This window comes from Chamaea fasciata, unplaced genomic scaffold, assembly GCF_029207755.1.
Source record: "Chamaea fasciata isolate MVZ Bird 193981 ecotype frontalis unplaced genomic scaffold, bChaFas1.0.hap1 SCAF_29, whole genome shotgun sequence".
Taxonomy (NCBI): Eukaryota; Metazoa; Chordata; class Aves; order Passeriformes; family Sylviidae; genus Chamaea; species Chamaea fasciata.
Genome location: NW_027094114.1, coordinates 675,866 through 690,416, shown reverse-complemented (window position 1 = coordinate 690,416; position 14,551 = coordinate 675,866). Strand labels below are relative to the sequence as shown.

General features: G+C 42.0%; 1 pseudogene; it reads left to right on the top strand.

Moving 5' to 3' along the window:
- The window catches only part of LOC136302580 (F-BAR domain only protein 2-like), a 188,868-nt pseudogene that overhangs the window by 76,396 nt on the left and 97,921 nt on the right, over positions 1–14,551 (top strand).

Sequence of the window (14,551 nt, the reverse complement as noted above, 5' to 3'; positions counted from 1 at the left end):
TTGTGAAAGCCAGCAGAAGCCCTTAGATTTTATTTGTTTCTGTTCCCTGTAACCTTCTATCAGTGTTCTTAGATTATTTTTTAAAATATACCTCTGTGGTTTTGCATATAGTTGTTGAGTGGAGTAGTTTTCAGCTAAAGTAAAAATTCCTATGCTTTGCATCTTTAGAGTGCCTATTCATTTTTTTAAAATATCTTCAAAATTTCAATTCTGCTTTTGATTGCTTTCTTTGGCAGGGCTGTGAGAGAGGAGGGATATTCAAGATCAATGACAAAACTACCCAAATCAGTGAGCAATTACACACAACTTGGATAAGTGTGCAGAAGAGAGAAATAGATTAACATGTTAAGCATCAAGTTTGATTCTATTTTATTGATGATGTTCAAGGTAGCATAACTTTTCTACCTTTAATGATTCTTAGTTTTTAATTTACTGTGCAGCTATGCAAAATATCATGAAGCTATGAAAAACAAGACCATATAGTTCTTTATTCACAGTTAAAAAAAAAAAATACAGCCCAAACCAAAAAGCCAAACACCATGGAGGAGTTGTCTGTTCCTCTGTGCTTAAGGCTGAGGTTTTTTCAGACATAATAATGTGATTTTCTATTCTGTGTTCACAAGCCTATGTAATTAATTTGAAGAAAGAACACATGCTCTGCAAATTTGGCAATTAATTTTTAAATTTTATTATTTCCACTTTTCCAAGTGTTTTTCTCTGTCCTTGGACATGTTAAAAATGAGAGTTTTCAATAGATTTATTCCATAGCTTAATTAAAATTTTATACACAGGATATGTTTTTTAAATAATTAAATCTTAATGGATTTTTAAAAATTAGAAATATTATGCCAACCGCTTAGACTTCTTACATGAGGCTAAAGACAATTTTTATTTCTACTAATCACAACTAGAAATGTGAGAGCTTTCCTCACTGGATAATCTGATACTAGTTATTGCTGCTCTTTAAAGGTTCTGTATCTTCATGTTAGTTATCAGTACTTTAATGGCTATACATGGTATTGATTTTTCAGCAACATTGACCTGGAAATTGAAATAGGAGTGTATCTTTAGAATAGCTGAAGAAGTCCATGCAGTATAGAAATCTGAATCTGAAGAATGACCTGTCCCTCACCTTCCTTTACCATATGGTTAACCCTGTGGCCATAGTGATGTAAAGTAACTGAAAACTTAAATAGCCAAGTAACTTTTTTGTTCTTTTCACTATTCAAGTATGAACATAAAAATACCTGTACATGTTAAACTTTTTAAGCTGCTCTTGTATCATCTTTAGGAATATCATTTGTCATTATTGTGGTGCTGATGGAGAAGAAAAAGTTAATTTTGCTGCATTTTACTCAATAGAGTCAACACGGATAAAATATATAACACTGAAAAATTAAGTAAGATGCCAAGTACATTTAAAATATTAAATAACATTTTAGCAGTTGCTGGGTTTTTTGTTTGCTTCAGTTTTAGGAACAGAGCTGAAATTCTGTTGACATATCAGGTACACTTTAGCACAATTTTGAAAAAAATATAACCAACAAGGAAAAAAACCCACAGAATAATTAGGGTTGGAAGGGACCTCTGGAGATCATTCCATGCAACCCCCCTGCTAAGGCAGGGTCACCTAGAGCAGGTTACACAGGAATGCATCCAGGTGGATTTTGAATGTCTTGAGAGAGGGAGACTCCACAACCTCCCTGGGCAGCTTGTTGCAGTGCTCTGCCACTCTCGATGTAAAGTTCTTCCTCATGTTGAGGTAGAACTTCTTGTGTTTTAGTTTATGGCCATTGCTCCTTGTCCTGTCACTGGGAACCACTGAAATGAGTTTGGCACTATCTTCTTGGCACCTGCCTTTGAGATATTTATATGTATTGATGAGATGCCCTCTGTCTTCTCTAAAGTGGCCCAACTCCTTCAGTCTCTCCTGTGATGCTGCAGACCCCTCATCATCTTTGTGGCCTCTGCTGATCCCTCTCCAGTAGTTCCTTGTCTTTCTTGTACTGAGGAGCCCAGAACTGGACACAGTACTCCGGGTGTGGCCTCACTAGGGCTGAGTAGAAGGGCAGGATCACCTCCCTCACCCTGCTGGCCCCACCCCATGATACCATTTTCCCTTCTGGCTGCAAGGGCACACTGCCAGCTCATGGTCAATTTGTCATCTACCAAGACTCCCACATCCTTCTCCACAGAGCTGCTCTCTAGTAGGTCAGCCCCCTACCTATACTGGTACTTGGGGTTATTCCTCTTCAGGTGCAGGACTCCACTTGTCTGTTGAACCTCATTAGGTTTCTCTCCATCCAACTCTCCAGCATATCAAGGTCTTGCTGAATGGCAGCACAGCCTTCAGGTGTATCAGCCACTCTTCTCAGTTTGGTATCATCAGCAAACTTGCTGATGGTACATTCTATCCCTTTATCCAGGTCCTTGATAAACAAATTGAATAAGACTGGACCCATCATTTATCCTTGGGGAATGCCACTGATGACAGGCCTCCAACTGGGTTCTACTCTGCTGAATACAACCCTCTGAGCTCTGCCATTCAGCCAGTTCTTGATGCACCTCACTGTCCATTCATCTAACTTACAAGGATGTTATGGGAGACAGTGTCAAAAGCCTTGCCGAAGTCAAGGTAAACAACATCTACTGTTCTCCCCTCATCAACCCATTCTGCCATGTCATCATAGAAGGCTGTCAGATTGGTCAAACGTGATTTCCCCTCGGTCAATCCATGCTAACTACTTTTGATGGTTTTCTTTTTTTCTACATGCTTGGAGATGACCTCCAGAATAATCTGTTCTATCACCTTTCTAGGGATGGAGGTGAGGCTGACTGGCAGTAGTTTCCTGGCTCCTCCTTCTTGCCCCTTTTGAAAATGGGAGTAACATTGGGTTTCCGCCAGTCATTGGGCACCTCTTCCATTCTCCATGATTTTTCAAAGATGATGGAGAGTGGCAGAGCAACAACATCTGCCAGCTCCCTCAGCAGCCATGGGTTCACCCCATCAAGGCCCATAGACTTATGGCTGTTAAGCCTGTTTAGCCGATCTCTAACCCAACTCTCTATGACCAGGGGGAAGTCTTCCTTTTTCTGGCCTTCTTTTACCTCCAAGGTCTGGGATTCCTGAGGGCCATTCTCAGCAGTAAAGACTGAGGCAAAAAGGCATTCAGTAATTCTACCTTCTCTGTGTCTCCCATTGCCAGGACACCCATCTAATTCAGCAGCAGACCAACATTTTCCCTAATCTTCCTTTTGCTGCTGATGTTCTTGTAGAAGCCCTTGTTATTGATATCTCTTACCAGACTCAATTCCAAGTGGGCATTGGCCTTCCTCATTGCATCCCTGCATACCCTGATGATGTTCCTATAGTCCTTTCATGTGGCCTGTCCCTTTTTCCACATCCCATAAAGTTCTTTCTTCCATTTAAGATTTGCTAGAAGTTCCCTGCTCATCCATGCAGGTCTCCTGCCCCTTTTGCCTGACCTCTGGCTCATGGGGGATATACACTGCACTCAAGCTTGGAGGAAGTGGTACTTAAATATTGACCAGTTCTCTTGGACTCCCTTCTTCTCTAGAGTCCTATCCCATGCAATTCCTTGAAGCAGGTCCCTGAGGAGGTGGAGGCTAGCTCTCCAGAAGTTCAGGGTTCTAGTCCTGCTTACTGCTTTGCTTCCTCCCCACAGAATCCTGAGTTTCACCACCTCGTGGTTGCTACTGCCAAAGCTGCCACCAGCTTTCACATCTTCAACTGGTCCCTCCTGGTTAGTAAAAGTCCAGATGTTAGTATAAATCCAGATGAGCATTGATTTTTTTTTTGTCCCTTCAATCGAGGACTTTTGCACCAGTTTGGGATGTTTTCAAAACCTCAACAGAAAAACTGGCAAACTGTCACTTGGACCTCATGCGGAGATTACAAGAGCTAATAAAAGAAGTTCATAAGTATGGAGATGAACAAATCAAAACTTATAAAATGGTTACAAATTATTTTTCTTATGCATGACCAATGACTTGTTAATGTTAAAATGGTTTGTTTTTGACAAGTATGTGATATTTGGCAGAATAAAGAAGATGTTTCAGGAACATTAGAAGCAGTGCAAAATATTCAAAGTATCACTCAGGCCTTACAGAAATCAAAGGAAAACTACATTGCAAAGTTTGTCGAACAAGAACATTTAAAAAAGGAAGGAGCAACATAGAGAGAAGTTGATAAGGTAGTTCTGTGACATTTTACTTAAATTTATTGTGTTGTCAGTCTGAAATATTCACCTTGTACTAATGAAATGCTCAAAAAAGACTAAAAGCGGTTATGGCTATTTCATAATGTGCATGATGCTTTGAATGCCTGGTTATGTTTTGTTTACACTTCCTTATCTGTTCTAACTGCACTGCAGTTTTAATTCTTTATTTTGTAATTACCTACATCATATGATAATTTTGTTCAGTGGCCTTTACAGAAATTGTATGTTTCAGCTTCTATTACGATTTCAGATACATTTTATTAAGTAAATATGCAAACATTCAATGCCTTTGTTAATGAATTAACAAGTAGGAAGTTTTGTGTTGTCTCTTCAAGTGAGATAAAGCAGCTAATTTTAGGAGTATTTGAAGTCTTTCATTGTGAAGAAAAACAAGTTAACATTACTTTCAATGAGAATTTAAGAGGTTCCAGTAACATGGACCAAAACCCCAAGGGACTGCATTTAGTACTCGTCTTGGGTCATGGGGGAGCTTGATCCATTTATAGAATCACAACATGTTTATGGCTGTAAGGGACCTTAGAGATGATTTGAGTGTCCCACCCCTGGAAGTGTTCTAGGCCAGGTTGGATGGGGCTCTGAACAATCTGGCTTAGTGGAAGGTGTCTCTGCCCACGGCGGGAGGGTTGAAACTGGATGATCTTTAAGGTCCCTTCCAACCCAAACCATTTTATGACCTCTGGAGGTCATCTTGTCCAATCCCTCTGCTCAGGCAGGATCACCTAGATCCTGCTGCCCTGGACCATGACTAGATGGCTTTTGAAAATCTCCAAGGACAGAGGTTCCATAATCTCCCTGGACAAACTGTTCCAGTGCTCAGTCACCCTTATGTTGGGGGTTAGGTTTGTTCCTTCTTTGTCTAAAGAATTTTTTCCCCATAAGTTACCAAGGAGACCAAGTGTTAGATACTTGAGAGTACTTAACCGAAACAAAGAGGTGGACAAAGGTGGAAGGGGGAGATAATGCAGGTAAAAGACAGAGCTTGAGGCAGCAGCGTGCTTTTCTTTTTTCCGGCGTTCGGGGAGAGAGAGAATGGCTGTTGCTGGCTGGAAGAGTTTCACTGTGGCCAAAAGGATCCAGTCCTGGGAAATCTACTATCACCGGTTCGGCCTGAATCCTGAGTTTTCTCTGCCACCCGCGGAAGCTGGGCCAGGCTCTGCCTCACCTTCGGCTTCTTCGGCGCTGCTCCTCTTGCTCCAGTGTGACCCTGAACCCCCTGCGCTGCCGGGACATCCTGCCCCTGCCTTCTGAGACACCCTGCCATCCCAGCTACCAGCCCGGGACTTTTCCACTGTTTGCAGCTTGGTGCTCTGAGAATCCTGCAGGGACACTGAAACCAAACTGCCCTGGGTTTTGTGAAACAAAGCCCTCAAGGTTCTTGGTACTGTTTTCGTTTGTTATTAATGCTGTAGTTGTTTGGTGGGGTTTGGTTTTTTTGTGTTTGTTTGCTTTGTAATACATACTAGTAAAGTGCTGCTATTCCTATTTCCCAAATCATTGCCTAAGAGCCTCTGATTGTAATTTATAATTGAAAAAGAAAAAAAAGGGGGCAGGTTTACACTCTCCATCCCAAAAGAAACTGCAGGTTTTTTTTTATTACCTGGCAGATGCCTGTCTTCCCAAACCAAGACACCTTACAGTAAAAAAAGTGTTTCCTGATGTTCAGATGAAAGCTCCCATGTCTCAGTCTGTGCCCACTGCCACATGTTCTGTCACTGACCACCACTGAAAAGAGCCTCTCTCTCCTCTTTGCACTTTCCCTTGGCAGTTGTGAGTCATTTAGGAGCAAGGGGTGGAGCTTCCTTAGTTGATGAGTGGCCCATTATAAGAGGTCTCTAAGGAGCGTGGCAAAGAGGGGCGTGGCACATCTCTGGGGCGTGGCCACAGCAGTTTGCACAGGCAGGGCAAGCAGGCAGGGTTGCTAGTTCTCTTGCTGGTAAGGTGTGCTGTGTGTTGTTTGAGGTGTTTCTACTGGCTAGTTGCTCTTGGGGCTTCTGTTAGTAATGGTTTCAACACGGTCGAAAACTGTGGTTGGTACAAGTGTATGTGACCAAGTGGAGCCCTCCAAAAAGGATGCGTCTGTACAGACCCATTCCTGCCCAGAGTGTTTGTGCTTATTGGTTGCTTCAGGGGATGTTGAGAAGGAGGCGTGCCTGAAGTGTGAGCAAGTGAATGACCTCCTTTCACTGGTGGCCGAACTTAGGGAGGAAATTGAAAGATTAAGGAGTATCAGGGAAAGTGAAAGGGAAATAGACTGGTGTAGTTCAGCCCTTCCATCTTTAAGGGTGGCCCATCAAGATTCAGAGGACTCGTATGCCTCCCACTCCCAGGCAATAGAAGGGCACCTGGTAGATGAAGGGGAGTGGAAATGGGTCCCTGCTCAGGGAGGTAATTATAAAAACTCCTCCCAACCTCCATCCCCTAGCCAGGTGCCACTTGAGAATAGGTATGAGGCCCTGGATCTAGAGAGCCAGCCAGGTGATTTAGATGATTTAGAGGGAAATTATCTGACCAGTGAGCCTCCCAATTTTGATTAATCTGTAAGATGGATTTCCAACTCTAACATCAAGAAGAAAAGAAGGGTAATTGTAGTACGTGACTCCCTTCTGAAGGGAACAGAGGGACGCATATGTCGCCTGGACCCATCCCACAGGGAAGTTTGCTGCCTCCCTAGGGCCTGGGTATGGAATATCACTGAAAGACTTCCTGGGCTGATTCAGCCCACTGATTATTACCCACTGCTGATACTCCAGGCTGGCAGTGATGAGATCAAAAAGAGGAGTGTCAAGGTGATTAAAAGGGACTTTAGGGCATTGGGTCATGTGGTTGATAAGACAGGGACCCAGGTAGTGTTCTGCTCAGTCCCTTTGGTGGCAGAGAAAAATGATGAAAGAAATAGGAGAACTCACATCATTAACAAGTGGCTTAAGGGTTGGTGTCATTGACAAAATTTTGGATTCTTTGATGATGGGGCAACTTTTACATCTGCTCTGTTAGAACCAGACGGGATATATCTCTCTGTTAAGGGTAGAAGGTTCTTAGCTCATGAGCTGGCAGACCTTGTTGAGAGGGCTTTAAACTAGGTTTGAAGGGGGAAGGGGATGCAGATGGGCTGCCTGGAAGCAGGCCAAAGGGTGCTAAGCCTGAGTTAGGGGTGAAATCAGTAGCCCTGCTGAAGTGTATGTATACCAATACACACAGCATGGGAAACAAACAGGAAGAGCTGGACATCATGGTGCAACAGCAAAGCTATGATGTATTCACCATCACAGAAACATGGTGGGATGACTCACATAGCTGGAGCACTGCACTCAATGGCTACAAGCTCTTCAGAAGACAGGAAAGGGAGAAGAGGTGGAGGGGTGGCCCTTTATATTAAGGCTTTTGACGCCATAGGAATTGAAACTAATGAAGATGGAGTTGAATGCCTATGGGTTAGAATTAAGGGGAAAGCCAACAAGGCTGACATCCTACTGGGAGTCTGTTATCGTCCACCCAACCAGGAGGAAGAGGTGGACAACATATTCTATAAGCAGCTGGAGAATGTTTCAGGATCATCAGCCCTTGTTCTTATAGGTGACTTCAACCTGCCAGACATCTGTTGGGAACTTAATACAGCAGAAAAGAGGCAGTCCAGGAAATTTTTAGAGCGCATGAATGACAACTTTTTGTGGCAGCTGGTAGGTGAGCCCACCAGGGGAGGGGCTATGTTAGATCTGTTGTTCACAAATAGAGATGGGTTGGTGGGAGATGTCGTGGGTTGGAGGATGACTGGGGCAGAGTGATCATGAAATTATAGAGTACTCAATATTTGGTGAAATCAGGAGGAACATCAATAAGATTTTTCCATTGGACTTCTGGAGGGCAGACTTTGGCCTATTCAAGAGACTTATTCAGAGAGTTCCTTGGGAAGCAGCCCTTAAAAACAAAGGAGTTCAGGAAAGCTGGGCATGTGTGCCAAAAGATGAGTCGATGAGGCAAATGTCCATGGGTAGGCAAGGAGGTTTTGGAGGAACTTAGGAATAAAAAGAGGATGTATCATTTTTGGAAAGAGGGTAAGGTCCCTCAGGAAGTATTTAAGGGGGCTGCTAGAGCATGTAGGAAAAAAAATTAGGGAGGCCAAAGCTCAGTTTGAACTTAAAATGGCGACTTCTGTAAAGGATAATAAAAAATGTTTCTACAAATATATTAATGGTAAAAGGAAAAGTAAGGCCAACCTTTGTTCTCTATTGGACATGGGAGGAAACTTAGTAACTGCAGATGAGGAGAAGGCAGAAGTGCTTAATGCCTTCTTTGCCTCAGTTTTCAGTGGGAAGACAACTTGCCTTCAGGACAACTGTCCTCCTGGGCTGGTAGATGGTGTCAGGGAACAGAATGGTCCCCCCATTATCCAAGAGGAGGCAGTCAGAGAACTGCTGAGAGGCTTGGATACTCATAAATCTATGGGTCCTGATGGGAACCATCCCAGGGTGATGAGGGAGATGGCAAATGAAATTGAAAAGCCACTCCATCATTTACAATCAGACATGGCTCACTGGTGAAGTTCCAGATGATTGGAAACTGGCCAATGTGACACCCATTCACAAAAAGGGTGGGAGCATCCCAGTAATTATAGACCAGTCAGCCTGACCACAGTACCTGGCAAGATAATGGAACAATTTATTCTGTGTCATCACGCAGCACCTACAGGATGGCCAGGGTCTCAGGCCCAGCCAGCACGGGTTTAGGAGAGGTAGATCATGTTTGACCAACCTGCTCTCCTTTTATGACCAGGTGACCCACCTGGTGGATGCAGCAAGGGCTGTGGATGTTGTCTATTTGGACTTCAGCAAGGCTTTTGACACTGTCTCCCACAGCATACTCCTGGATAAGTTGGCAATCCAGGGCTTGGACAGGAGCACTCTTTGCTGGGTTAGGAACTGGCTGGATGGCCGGGCTCAGAGAGTGGTGTTGAATGGTGCTGCATCCAGCTGGCGGCCAGACACCAGTGGTGTTCCTCAGGGGTCTGTGCTGGGGCCAGCTCTGTTCAATATTTTCATTGATGACATGGATGAGGCTATTGAATCTTCCATTAGTAAATTTGTGGACAACACTAAGCTGAGAGCTTGCCTTGACCTGTTGGACGATAGGATGGCTCTGCAGAGAGATCTGGAACGGTTGGATGGGTGGGCAGAGTCTAACCAGATGAAGTTTAATAAGCCCAAGTTCTGAGTCCTGCACTTTGGCCACAATAACCCCCTGCAGCATTATGGGCTGGGACGGTGTGGCTGGACAGTGCCCAGGAGGAAAGGGACCTGAGGGTACTGGTCAGCAGCCGGCTGAACATGAGCCAGCAGTGTGCCCAGGTGTCCAAGAGGGCCAATGGCATTCTGGTCTGTATCGGGAATGGTGTGGCTAGCAGGAGCAGGGAGGTCATTCTTTCCCTGTACTCAGCACTGGTCAGGCCACACCTTGAGTATTGTGTTCAGTTCTGGGCCCCTCAGTTTAGGAAGGACATTGAGATGCTTGAGTGCATCCAGAGGAGGGCAACAAAGCTTGTGAAGGGTTTTGAAAACAAGCCATATGAAGAATGACTGAGGGAGCTGGGGTTGTTTAGCCTGGAGAAAAGGAGACTCAGAGGTAACCTTATGTCCTGGGTTGTAGTATAGGATGTGCACAAAGTATTCTATCACCATCTTCATGAACTGTTGAATCCAGGTGGGGCAGTGTTTTTCCCAGACCCCCTCCCTCTGGGCCATTATCTTCTGTTAATGGCCCCTCAGATGCCTTGCCCATGACTCATAGATAACTCCCTCTGGGAGTTGTGTCTGTTTAATGGGCCATCAAGGACCCCCTGCATGACTCATCATCCCATTGTGAGATGCTCTGCCCAGGGGGATGAACCAAGCATTCTCACCTGGATATAATCTGGGGTTTGGGACAGTACAAGCCGCCCTTACCCACTGGATTTCCAGAGGAACAGAGCTACCAGACCTTTCTACAGGATCACTGCTTCAGGAAGACCACCTCATCTAGACTGCTTCCATCACTCTGCTCCGGTTGCATTCTGACTCTGTCAGTGGTCTTTTGTATTATTGCATCTATTTTATTTTACTTTCTTTCCTTTCTTCCTATTAAATTGTATCTCTGACTTGAAGCCTCTCATTTGTTTTGCTTTCAAACCACTACATTTTATCACTCTCTACAACTTCCTGAAAGGTGGTTGGAGTCAGGTGGGGATTGGTCTCTTTCTCCAGGCAGCAACTGACAGAACAAGAGGACACAGTCTTAAGCTGCGTCAAGGGAAATATAGGTTGGATATTAGGAAGAAGTTTTTCACGGAAAGAGTGATTAAATACTGAAATAGTCTGCCTGGAGAGATGGTGGAGTCACCATCCCTGGATGTGTTCAAAAAAAGACTAGATGTGGCACTCGATGCCATGATTTAGTTGAGGTGTTAGGACTGGGTTGGACTCAATGATCTTGAAGGTCTCTTCCAACCTACACATTCTGGGATTCTGTGATTCAGTCTCCTCCAGGCTGAACAGACCAAGTGACCTCAGCTGCTCCCCATACAGCTTCCCCTCCAGACTCTTCACCATTCTTGGGGCCCTCCTTTGGATGCCCTCTAAAAGCTTAAATGTTTTTCTTATATTGTAGTGCCACTTAAACCTACACAATCAATTTCTAATATTTCTAAAATTGTATAAGTAATTTTTTTTTAATCCCCAGTGGTGAGGAAAGCCATTCAGAACTAGAACAAATAATAAATACCTTATTGATGTCATTAACAATTCATAAATATTTCTGAGTTACAGTTGATGGGAATTTTTAATGAGATAAATAAAATAAGCATGTTGAACACAAGCTGCAAAAAGGCTGATGTTCTAGGCAAACAGTTTTGTAGTGGTTTTACATTTACTTGTCTGCTAAATTTAGTGCGGTGGTTTGAGTGTTTACTCTCTTTTTCCTTCTGTGAGATAGGATTAGAAGAAGCAAAGCAAGGCCCAAAATTAAAAATAAACAATTAGATTTATTAACACATATAAAAAGAAGAAAAATAAGAATAAAAAAAAATGAAACTTCTAAAACACTCTTCCTCCCACTACAAAGTGTTAACTTTCCCACAAACAATGTAAAGAGGCAAAACTCAGAACTCTAGGTTAGTACTACCTATAAAATAGTCTTTCATTCAGGTTTTTTTTTTTTGAGAGAGAAGTCTCTCCTGATTTGTTTTGGTAACTTTTCACAAGAGAAACAGTCTGCTTGTGGCTTCTAACTCTTACAAAAGGAGCCTGCCTGGGAACTTCTACAGTTGTGGACCTTCCATATCATGTAACCTTTCCCATGACTACATATGGGCTGTGGACTCACACATACTGGGGTGTCACCTTTTAAAGATGGACAACTCCAAAGGTAAAGGATTTTTCATCTCAGGGAACAGAGATGTCTTTTTATTTCTTCACTGGTGCAGAGGGCTTCTTCTCATCTCTCTCTGTTTAAATATTTGATGGGATCACTAGATCACAGTTTCTAGTTTAATATTCACACAGTAAATCACAGATACCTTTGCTCAAAATCCAGAAATCTAAATAATTATCTCCCCAATTTATATTGTCCACAATTTAAAGGAATACTCTAGCATATTTATATTACAATCCGTTACTACAACTCATAGGAGATTTTCAGCCTAGGACCAAGGCAACATGTCATCTCTTCCTCACTTAGGATATAACTTTTTTTTTCACCGACCCTGGTATTTTCATACTGTTTTTTAAAATATTTCCTACTCTGACCTTTCTTCTCCTTTAAGAAAGTTAGGGCTTTATAAGTTTTCATCTGTACTAAGAAAGAGTTAAATGTGCCCAGATCCTCTCTCGGCTGCTGCTCATAGTGTTAGATTTTAAGGCTGCAGTGATGGGGGAACTCGCGCTAAGAGATTGGAGCAGCTCAGGCAGTTAGGGATCTCAGCAGCCAGGATCCGTGGGGGGCCTCCTGCCTACCCCTGGTTTCATAGGGTGGGCCTAGCCCAGGCTCAGGGCTGCTCCTGGAGGGAGGGGGGAGAACATCTCCCCCAGCCCCGCCCAGCTCAGAGGGAGGCTTTAAAAGTTTACTAGATGTTAAGGTGCAGCCTCCCCCTCCCCCCCGGCAGCCAATGGGGACCCCAAAATAACAGTCAGACTAAGGCTGGCTCCCCCCTCACAGGGAGGAGCGGTGGAGCCTAGCCAGCCTAGACCGCCCCTCAGAGCAGTGTTACCTGCTCCTCCGGCCAGAAGGAAAAAGGCCAGCTCAAATACAATCAAGATTTATAGAGGTATTTCCCAAAGTCGCATTTACCATCCTCAGTAGTCAAACCATATGCCAGTATCTAAAAGTAGCCTCTAATACATGTGTCTCTTCCACAAGAAATTAACAAGTCTTTACAAGGCAGTATTCTTCTTTACCTAAAAACAAAACTATGTTAATTCATAACAAGTTTTTTTTTTTAATTTGTGGAAATAGCAAGATTATAAAAATTTTGAAAAACTTCATCTTGTGTTTGCTATGCTGTAGACTTTGAAAATCACTTTTTCTCTACCAAAAACAATCATTCAGTTTTGTTGTCCATGTAATATTGGGATTCTCCTGTGTTTCTTTGTCTTTTAGGAATATTAGGTCCACAAAAAGAACATTTTGATTTATTAGCAACAAATAATGAAAGAAATAAAAAAATTACAAAACCAAAAAGGACTATTAGAAACAACTCTGATCTGCATAAATTTGGTCATCAGTATGTTCTGCATTAACTTCACTTTCAAATATCTCTTAAAATTTCCATTGACAGAACACCTGTACTTTTGAATATCTTTTCCCTTATATTTCTTCCTTTACTTTTAAGAGAACTGTACTGCCTAGTGTTTTTTACCATTACCTCTCAGAATTTCCCTAATAACTGTTTGCTCTGTATTCCAGCCCTGTTTTGCTGCTTTTTCTGGTGCAGATATAAATATTTGACATGAGCTATTTAGTTAACTTTGGGAATACAAAATTTTAAATAAGTATAACTTAGTCATTACTGATAAGAGGAAGGTATTTAAATGAGGTAATTGCTTTGTTACCTTTTTATGTGGCTTATGTATAGCTTTAAATATGAATCTAATGGCTTGAATCCCTTATTTGGTGGTGAAATCTTGTTATGAAACTTCACTGTTTTGATATGCCCCTGAACATTTAGGTCATCCTAGGCTTTCTGTTAATAGTGAATTTAAAAGTCTTGGATCAGATTGGATGAGTGACATTTGACACTTTTTTTTTAACTAATCTATAGGCAGCAGTCAAATTGAAAAAAGCTACAGAGACCTATAAACTGTATGTGGAGAAATATGCTGCAGTTAAATTGGATTTTGAACAGAAGATGACAGAAACTGCACAGGTAAGTTATATTAAATGACTTTTCTTTAGAATAAATTAATATGTTCTATTTCGCCTCTCTGATGATATCTGAAATCAAAGGTTTTGAAAAATTGGTTCAAGATAGAATGATCTCCATGGGAAATTGATATGAACAATAATATCAGAAGTAATGTGTTTGAAGGGCAAACACTGATCATGTATGTTGTGATGATAGTGTCCTTGAATGACACAGTTGAACACTAGCACTCTGAAAAACTTTTTTATGAAGAAAACTTTTGAAAGTATTGTAGATACATTGAGATCATGTGGGAAATCTTGTAAATTGCTGGAGAGATAAATTCATTCACAGGAGTTTAAAAACTGAGATCCATCATGTTTTCATTATCATTCTGGAAAATCATTTTAGTAACAGCTTGTAAAAGCGAATTTCCAGGGTTTATGTGAGGTGGCCAAAAGCACATATATACAAATTTTTGTTTTGTTTTTTTAAATCTATTTTAATCTGTATTTTAGAGAATATCAAGTTCTCTGTATGATTTCATGTGCTGCTGCTTGTCATATTTTAAGGGTTTTTTTTCAAATTTGTGGATTTTATTGATTACCTTGCTCTGGAAGTTGCTGAACCCTCACTGAAATAGATCCTGTGAATGCTTCTGATTCACTTCAGAGCAAATTCAGTCAGGTTGATTTAAATCTTTATTTAGTCTCAAAAAAGCTGTCTGCTATCTATCTGTTCCTCACCTTACAAGAAAGGGATTGTGTTTATAGCAGTTGACTTACTGCTCTCTAAAACAAGAAAAAAATTACCAAATATGACTTTAATAGACTGGCCTTGCTAAAATTGCACTTCAAACTTGTCTCTAACAAGCAAGAAAGCTGTGAGTAATGAACAGGAGTTTTTGTTTAGAACTGACAGAAGA